Source organism: Salvelinus alpinus, chromosome 7 (genome assembly GCF_045679555.1).
Source record: "Salvelinus alpinus chromosome 7, SLU_Salpinus.1, whole genome shotgun sequence".
In the NCBI taxonomy this organism is placed as follows: Eukaryota; Metazoa; Chordata; class Actinopteri; order Salmoniformes; family Salmonidae; genus Salvelinus; species Salvelinus alpinus.
This window is the reverse complement of record NC_092092.1, coordinates 85,627,314-85,637,359: the sequence shown is the minus strand read 5'-3', so window position 1 is coordinate 85,637,359 and position 10,046 is coordinate 85,627,314.

Sequence of the window (10,046 nt, the reverse complement as noted above, 5' to 3'; positions counted from 1 at the left end):
CCCCTATCCACATCGACGGGACAGCAGTGGAGAAGGTGGAAAGTGTTAAGTTCCTCGGTGTACACATCACAGACAAACTGAAATGGTCCACCCACACAGAGAGTGTGGTGAAGAAGGCGCAACAGCACCTCTTCAACCTCAGGAGGTTGAAACCTCACTAACTTTTACAGATGCACAATTGAGAGCATCCTGTTGGACTGTATCACCGCCTGGTACGGCAACTGCTCCGCCCACAACCGTAAGGCTCTCCAGAGGGTGGTGAGGTCTGCAGAACGCATCACCGGGGGCAAACTACCTGCCCTCCAGGACACCTACAATACCTGCGATGTCACAGGATGGCAAAAAATATAATCAAGGACAACAACCACCCGAGCCACTGCCTGTTCACCCCGCTATCATCCAGAAGGCGAGGTCAGTACAGGTGCATCAAAGCTGGGACCAAGATAGATGCTGTTTTTCAATCTCAAGACCATCAGATTGTTAGACAGCTAGCACAGAGAGGCAGCTGCTTACCTACAGACTAAATGAAACACTAATCACTTTAATAATACCACGTTAATAATGTTTACCTATCTCGCATCACTCATCTCATATGTATATACTGTCTATTCTTTACTTTCTATTGCATCTTAGCCGCTCTGTTACTGCTCATCCATATATTTTATATACTTATTTAATTCTCATCCCATCCATTTACTAGATTGTTAGATATTAGGTTTTGTTGTGGAATTGTTAGATATTACCTGTTAGATACTGCTGCACTGTTGGATCTACAAGCATAAACATTTCGCTACTCACAATAACATCTGCTAACCATGTGTATGTGACCATTAACATTTGGTTTGATTTGATTTGATGTGCAGGGGTAATAACATGGCTATATACAGGGAGTACCAGGTAATAACATGGCTATATACAGGGAGTACCAGGTAATAACGAGGCTGTATACAGGGAGTTCCAGGTAATAACATGGCTATATACAGGGAGTACCAGGTAATAACATGGCTATATACAGGGAGTACCAGGTAATAACATGGCTATATACAGGGAGTACCAGGTAATAACATGGCTATATACAGGGAGTACCAGGTAATAACATGGCTATATACAGGGAGTACCAGGTAATAACATGGCTATATACAGGGAGTACCAGGTAATAACATGGTTATACACAGGGAGTACCAGGTAATAACATGGCTATATACAGGGAGTACCAGGTAATAACATGGCTATATACAGGGAGTACCAGGTAATAACATGGCTATATACAGGGAGTACCAGGTAATAACATGGCTATATACAGGGAGTACCAGGTAATAACATGGCTATATACACAGGATACCAGTACTGAGTCAATGTGCAGGGGTAGCAGGTAATTGAGGTAGATACGGTATGTACATATAGGTCAGGGTAAAGTGACTAGACAACAGAATAGATAATAGACAGTAACAGCAGTAGGTAGGGGTAAAGTATAGATAATAGACAGTAACAGCAGTATACTGTAGGTAGGGGTAAAGGATAGATACCAGACAGTAACAGCAGTATACTGTAGGTAGGGGTAAAGGATAGATACTAGACAGTAACAGCAGTATACTGTAGGTAGGGGTAAAGGATAGATAATAGACAGTAACAGCAGTATACTATAGGTAGGGTTAAAGGATAGATAATAGACAGTAACAGCAGTATACTGTAGGTAGGGGTAAAGGATAGATAATAGACAGTAACAGCAGTATACTATAGGTAGGGGTAAAGGATAGATAATAGACAGTAACAGCAGTATACTGTAGGTAGGGGTAAAGGATAGATAATAGACAGTAACAGCAGTATACTGTAGGCAGGGGTAAAGGATAGATAATAGACAGTAACAGCAGTATACTGTAGGTAGGGGTAAAGGATAGATAATAGACAGTAACAGCAGTAGGTAGGGGTAAAGGATAGATAATAGACAGTAACAGCAGTATACTGTAGGTAGGGGTAAAGGATAGATAATAGACAGTAACAGCAGTATACTGTAGGTAGGGGTAAAGGATAGATAATAGACAGTAACCGCAGTATACTGTAGGTAGGGGTAAAGGATAGATAATAGACAGTAACAGCAGTGAATGTGATGAGTCAGAAAAGATAGCACAAAATAATGGTCACTGCAGATAGTCTGGGTAGGTAATGGTTAACTATTCAGCTATTTTTTGGCCTTTCTACTATGCCGTTCAAAGGGAAAAGGGGATACCTCGTCAGTTGTACAACTGAATACATTCAACTGAAATGTGTCTTTCACATTTAACCCCTCTGAATCAGAGAGGTGCGGGGGGGGCTGCCTTAATCGACATCCACATCTTCGGCGCCCAGGGAACAGTGGGTTAACTGCCTTGTTCAGGGGTAGAACGACAGATCTTTACCTTGTCAGCTCAGGGATTCGATCCAGCAACCTTTCAGTTACTGGCCCAACACTCTAATCACTAGGATACCTGCTTCAATTGTTTATGGACTGTATGAATGATGCCAACACACATCAACACACACACACACACACACGCAAACACACAAACACACACACACGCAAACACACACACACACACACACACACACGCAAACACACACACACACACACACACACACACACACACACACACACACACACACACACACACACACACACACACACACACACACACACACACACACACACACACACACACACACACACACACACACACACACACACACACACACACACACACACACACACACACACACACACACAGTGTGCTGAATGGATGAAAGCCTCAGCCAGGCTGGATAAATATCTGGAGGAGATACTTAATGTGTCACAGATATTTTTATCCTCTAGCGTGACCTCAGGTGAGCTTGACTCTCATTATCGTTAGTGATATATTAAACATACTGAAACTACATCACATCTACCTTGTCTTACTCAGACTGTTTTGACCCAGAAACTCCCATAGTGGCCCAAATGGCACCCTATTCCCTAAATAGTGCACTACTTTAGACCAGGGCCCTATGGAACCCTATATAGTACACTACTTTAGACCAGGGCCCTTTGGAATCCTATATAGTGCACTACTTTAGACCAGGGCCCTATGGAACCCTATATAGTGCAATATTTTTGACCATAGGGAGACGCACGGGGAGACACAGGGAGACGCACGGGGAGACACAGGGAGACGCACGGGGAGACACAGGGAGACGCACGGGGAGACAAAGGGAGACGCACGGGGAGACACAGGGAGACGCACGGGGAGACACAGGGAGACGCACGGGGAGACACAGGGAGACGCACGGGGAGACACAGGGAGACACACGGGGAGACGCAGGGAGACGCACGGGGAGACACAGGGAGACGCACGGGGAGACGCAGGGAAATGCATGGGGAGACACAGGGAAATTCATGGGGAGACACAGGGAAACGCACAGGGAGACACAGGGAGACGCACGGGGAGACGCAGGGAGACGCACGGGGAGACGCAGGGAGATGCACGTGGAGACGCAGGGAGACGCACGGGGAGACGCAGGGAGATGCACGGGGAGACACAGGGAAATGCATGGGGAGACACAGGGAGACGCATGGGGAGACACAGGGAGATGCACTGGGAGACACAGGGAAATGCATGGGGAGACGCAGGGAAATGCATGGGGAGACGCAGGGAAATTCATGGGGAGACGCAGGGAGACGCATGGGGAGACACAGGGAAATGCACGGGGAGACACAGGGAAATGCATGGGGAGACACAGGGAAATGCACGGGGAGACACAGGGAGACGCATGGGGAGACACAGGGAGACGCATGGGGAGACACAGGGAAATGCACGGGGAGACACAGGGAAATGCATGGGGAGACACAGGGAAATGCACGGGGAGACACAGGGAGACGCATGGGGAGACACAGGGAGACGCATGGGGAGACGCAGGGAGATGCACGGGGAGACACAGGGAAATGCACGGGGAGACACAGGGAGACGCATGGGGAGACGCAGGGAGATGCACGGGGAGACACAGGGAAATGCATGGGGAGACACAGGGAAATGCACGGGGAGACACAGGGAGATGCACGGGGAGACGCAGGGAGACGCACGGGGAGACACAGGGAGATGCACGGGGAGACGCAGGGAGACGCACGGGGAGACACAGGGAAATGCACGGGGAGACACAGGGAGATGCATGGGGAGACACAGGGAAATGCATGGGGAGACACAGGGAGACGCACGGGGAGACACAGGGAGATGCACGGGGAGACACAGGGAGATGCACGGGGAGACACAGGGAGACGCACGGGGAGACACAGGGAAATGCACGGGGAGACACAGGGAAATGCACGGGGAGACACAGGGAAATGCATGGGGAGACACAGGGAAATGCACGGGGAGACACAGGGAGACGCACGGGGAGACACAGGGAAATGCATGGGGAAACACAGGGAGACACAGGGAGATGCATGGGGAGACACAGGGAAATGCATGGGGAGACACAGGGAGACACAGGGAGATGCATGGGGAGACACAGGGAAATGCATGGGGAGACACAGGGAAATGCATGGGGAGACACAGGGAGACGCATGGGGAGACACAGGGAGATGCACGGGGAGACACAGGGAGATGCACGGGGAGACACAGGGAGATGCACGGGGAGACACAGGGAGACGCATGGGGAGACACAGGGAAATGCACGGGGAGACACAGGGAAATGCACGGGGAGACACAGGGAAATGCATGGGGAGACACAGGGAAATGCACGGGGAGACACAGGGAGACGCACGGGGAGACACAGGGAAATGCATGGGGAGACACAGGGAGACGCACGGGGAGACACAGGGAGATGCATGGGGAGAACACAGAGAGATGCATGGGGAGACACAGGGAAATGAATGGGGAGACACAGAGAGATGCATGGGGAGACACAGGGAAATGCATGGGGAGACAAAGGGAAATGCACGGGGAGACACAGGGAAATGCATGGGGAGACACAGGGAAATGCATGGGGAGACACAGGGAGATGCATGGGGAGACACAGGGAGACACAGGGAGATGCACGGGGAGACACAGAGAGATGCACGGGGAGACACAGGGAAATGGATGGGGAGACACAGGGAAATGCATGGGGAGACACAGGGAAATGCATGGGGAGACACAGGGAAATGCATGGGGAGACACAGGGAAATGCATGGGGAGACACAGGGAAATGCACGGGGAGACACAGAGAGATGCACGGGGAGACACAGGGAAATGCATGGGGAGACACAGGGAAATGCATGGGGAGACACAGGGAGACGCACGGGGAGACACAGGGAGATGCATGGGGAGACACAGGGAAATGCATGGGGAGACACAGGGAGACGCACGGGGAGACACAGGGAGATGCATGGGGAGACACAGGGAAATGCATGGGGAGACACAGGGAGACGCACGGGGAGACACAGGGAGATGCACGGGGAGACACAGGGAAATGAATGGGGAGACACAGAGAGATGCATGGGGAGACACAGGGAAATGAATGGGGAGACACAGAGAGATGCATGGGGAGACACAGGGAGATGCATGGGGAGACACAGGGAAATGCATGGGGAGACACAGGGAAATGCATGGGGAGACACAGGGAAATGCATGGGGAGACACAGGGAGACGCACGGGGAGACACAGGGAGATGCATGGGGAGGCACAGAGAGATGCATGGGGAGACACAGGGAAATGCATGGGGAGACACAGGGAAATGCATGGGGAGACACAGGGAGACGCATGGGGAGACACAGAGAGATGCATGGGGAGACACAGGGAGACGCACGGGGAGACGCAGGGAGATGCATGGGGAGGCACAGAGAGATGCATGGGGAGACACAGGGAAATGCATGGGGAGACACAGGGAGACGCACGGGGAGACACAGGGAGATGCACGGGGAGACACAGGGAAATGAATGGGGAGACACAGAGAGATGCATGGGGAGGCACAGAGAGATGCATGGGGAGACACAGGGAAATGCATGGGGAGACACAGGGAGACGCACGGGGAGACACAGGGAGATGCACGGGGAGACACAGGGAAATGAATGGGGAGACACAGGGAAATGAATGGGGAGACACAGGGAAATGAATGGGGAGACACAGGGAAATGCATGGGGAGACACAGGGAAATGCACGGGGAGACACAGGGAGACGCACGGGGAGACACAGGGAAATGCATGGGGAAACACAGGGAGACACAGGGAGATGCATGGGGAGACACAGGGAAATGCATGGGGAGACACAGGGAGACACAGGGAGATGCATGGGGAGACACAGGGAAATGCATGGGGAGACACAGGGAAATGCATGGGGAGACACAGGGAGATGCATGGGGAGACACAGGGAGATGCACGGGGAGACACAGGGAGATGCACGGGGAGACACAGGGAGATGCACGGGGAGACACAGGGAGACGCATGGGGAGACACAGGGAAATGCACGGGGAGACACAGGGAAATGCACGGGGAGACACAGGGAAATGCATGGGGAGACACAGGGAAATGCACGGGGAGACACAGGGAGACGCACGGGGAGACACAGGGAAATGCATGGGGAGACACAGGGAGACGCACGGGGAGACACAGGGAGATGCATGGGGAGAACACAGAGAGATGCATGGGGAGACACAGGGAAATGAATGGGGAGACACAGAGAGATGCATGGGGAGACACAGGGAAATGCATGGGGAGACAAAGGGAAATGCACGGGGAGACACAGGGAAATGCATGGGGAGACACAGGGAAATGCATGGGGAGACACAGGGAGATGCATGGGGAGACACAGGGAGACACAGGGAGATGCACGGGGAGACACAGAGAGATGCACGGGGAGACACAGGGAAATGGATGGGGAGACACAGGGAAATGCATGGGGAGACACAGGGAAATGCATGGGGAGACACAGGGAAATGCATGGGGAGACACAGGGAAATGCATGGGGAGACACAGGGAAATGCACGGGGAGACACAGAGAGATGCACGGGGAGACACAGGGAAATGCATGGGGAGACACAGGGAAATGCATGGGGAGACACAGGGAGACGCACGGGGAGACACAGGGAGATGCATGGGGAGACACAGGGAAATGCATGGGGAGACACAGGGAGACGCACGGGGAGACACAGGGAGATGCATGGGGAGACACAGGGAAATGCATGGGGAGACACAGGGAGACGCACGGGGAGACACAGGGAGATGCACGGGGAGACACAGGGAAATGAATGGGGAGACACAGAGAGATGCATGGGGAGACACAGGGAAATGAATGGGGAGACACAGAGAGATGCATGGGGAGACACAGGGAGATGCATGGGGAGACACAGGGAAATGCATGGGGAGACACAGGGAAATGCATGGGGAGACACAGGGAAATGCATGGGGAGACACAGGGAGACGCACGGGGAGACGCAGGGAGATGCATGGGGAGGCACAGAGAGATGCATGGGGAGACACAGGGAAATGCATGGGGAGACACAGGGAAATGCATGGGGAGACACAGGGAGACGCATGGGGAGACACAGAGAGATGCATGGGGAGACACAGGGAGACGCACGGGGAGACGCAGGGAGATGCATGGGGAGGCACAGAGAGATGCATGGGGAGACACAGGGAAATGCATGGGGAGACACAGGGAGACGCACGGGGAGACACAGGGAGATGCACGGGGAGACACAGGGAAATGAATGGGGAGACACAGAGAGATGCATGGGGAGACACAGGGAGATGCATGGGGAGACACAAAAATAGTGCACTATATAGGGAATAGAGTGCCATTGGGGCCGAACACCAAACCTGTCTGTTGTTTGTGATGAGGCTAGCTACAGTCTATTAGCTGTAGTTAGTATGATGCTAGCTACAGTTAGCTGTAGTTAGTATGATGCTAGCTACAGTTAGCTGTGGTTAGTATGATGTTAGCTACAGTTAGCTGTGGTTAGTATGATGCTAGCTACAGTTAGCTATGGTTAGTATGATGCTAGATGCAGTTAGCTGTGGTTAATATGATGCTAGATACAGTTAGCTGTGTTTAGTATGATGCTAGATACAGTTAGCTGTGGTTAGTATGATGCTAGATGCAGTTAGCTGTGGTTAGTATGATGCTAGATGCAGTTAGCTGTGGTTAGTAGGATGCTAGATACAGTTAGCTGTGGTTAATATGATGCTAGATACAGTTAGCTGTGGTTAATATGATGCTAGATATAGTTAGCTGTGGTTAGTATGATGCTAGATGCAGTTAGCTGTGGTTAATATGATGCTAGATACAGTTAGCTGTGTTTAGTATGATGCTAGATACAGTTAGCTGTGGTTAGTACGATGCTAGCTACAGTTAGCGGTGGTTTTGAAAGTCTGTTCACCGTAGTGTAGTTCTTGACATGGCCATTAGTTCCCAAATGGCAATCTATTCCCTATGGGCCCTGGTCAAAAGTAGTGCACTAAATAAGGAATAGGGTGTCACCCTGGTCAAAAGTAGTGCACTATATAGGGAATAGGGTTCTATCCTGGTCAAAAGTAGTGCACTATATAGGGAATAGGGTGTCACCCTGGTCAAAAGTAGTGCACTATATAGGGAATAGGGTTCTATCCTGGTCAAAAGTAGTGCACTATTAGAAGAAGAAGAAGGAGAAGAAGAAGAAGAAGGCGAAGAAGGCGAAGGAGAAGGAGAAGCAGGACAAGAAGAAGAAGAAGCAGGAGAAGGAGAAGCAGGACACGAAGAAGAAGCAGGAGAATAAGAAGCAGGACAAGAAGAAGGAGAAGCAGGACACAAAGAAGAAGAAGCAGGAGAATAAGAAGCTGGACAAAAAGAAGAAGAAGAAGCAGGAGAATAAGAAGGAGAAGTGGAAACAGGACACGAAGAAGAAGAAGGAGAAGAAGAAGCAGGACAAGGAGAAGAAGAAGCAGGACAAGGAGAAGCAGGACAAGGAGAAGGAGAAGCAGGACCAGGGGAAGAAGAAGCAGGACAAGGAGAAGAAGAAGGAGAAGTAGAAGAAGAATGAGAAGAAGGAGAAGGAGAAGAGGAAGAAGGAGAAGAAGAATAAGAAGGCGAAGAAGGCGAAGGAGAAGGAGAAGGAGAAGCAGGAGAATAAGAAGCAGGACAAGAAGAAGAAGAAGAAGAAGCAAGAAAAGAAGAAAAAGAAGAAGCAGGACAAGAAGGAGAAGAAGAAGTAGGAGAAGGAGAAGCAGGAGAATAAGAAGGAGAAGTGGAAACAGGACACAAAGAAGAAGAAGCATAACAAGGAGAAGAAGAAGGAGAAGAAGAAGCAGGACAAGGAGAAGAAGAAGCAGGACAAGGAGAAGGAGAAGCAGGACCAGGGGAAGAAGAAGCAGGACAAGGAGAAGAAGAAGGAGAAGTAGAAGAAGAATGAGAAGAAGGAGAAGGAGAAGCAGGACAAGAAGAAGAAGAAGAAGGAGAAGAAGAAGAAGGCGAAGAAGGCGAAGGAGAAGGAGAAGAAGAAGAAGAAGCAAGAAAAGAAGAAAAAGAAGAAGCAGGACAAGAAGGAGAAGAAGAAGTAGGAGAAGAAGCAGGACAAGAAGGAGAAGAAGAAGTAGGAGAAGGAGAAGCAGGAGAATAAGAAGGAGAAGTGGAAACAGGACACAAAGAAGAAGAAGCATAACAAGGAGAAGAAGAAGGAGAAGAAGAAGCAGGACAAGGAGAAGAAGAAGCAGGACAAGGAGAAGGAGAAGCAGGACCAGGGGAAGAAGAAGCAGGACAAGGAGAAGAAGAAGGAGAAGTAGAAGAAGAATGAGAAGAAGGAGAAGGAGAAGCAGGACAAGAAGAAGAAGAAGGAGAAGCAGGAGAATAAGAAGCAGGACAAGAAGAAGAAGAAGAAGGAGAAGAAGAAGAAGGCGAAGAAGGCGAAGGAGAAGGAGAAGAAGAAGAAGAAGAAGAAGCAAGAAAAGAAGAAAAAGAAGAAGCAGGACAAGAAGGAGAAGAAGAAGTAGGAGAAGAAGCAGGACAAGAAGGAGAAGAAGAGGAAGAATAAGGAGAAGAAGCAGGACAAAAGGAAGAAGAAGAAGGAGAAGGAGAAGCAGGACAAGAAGA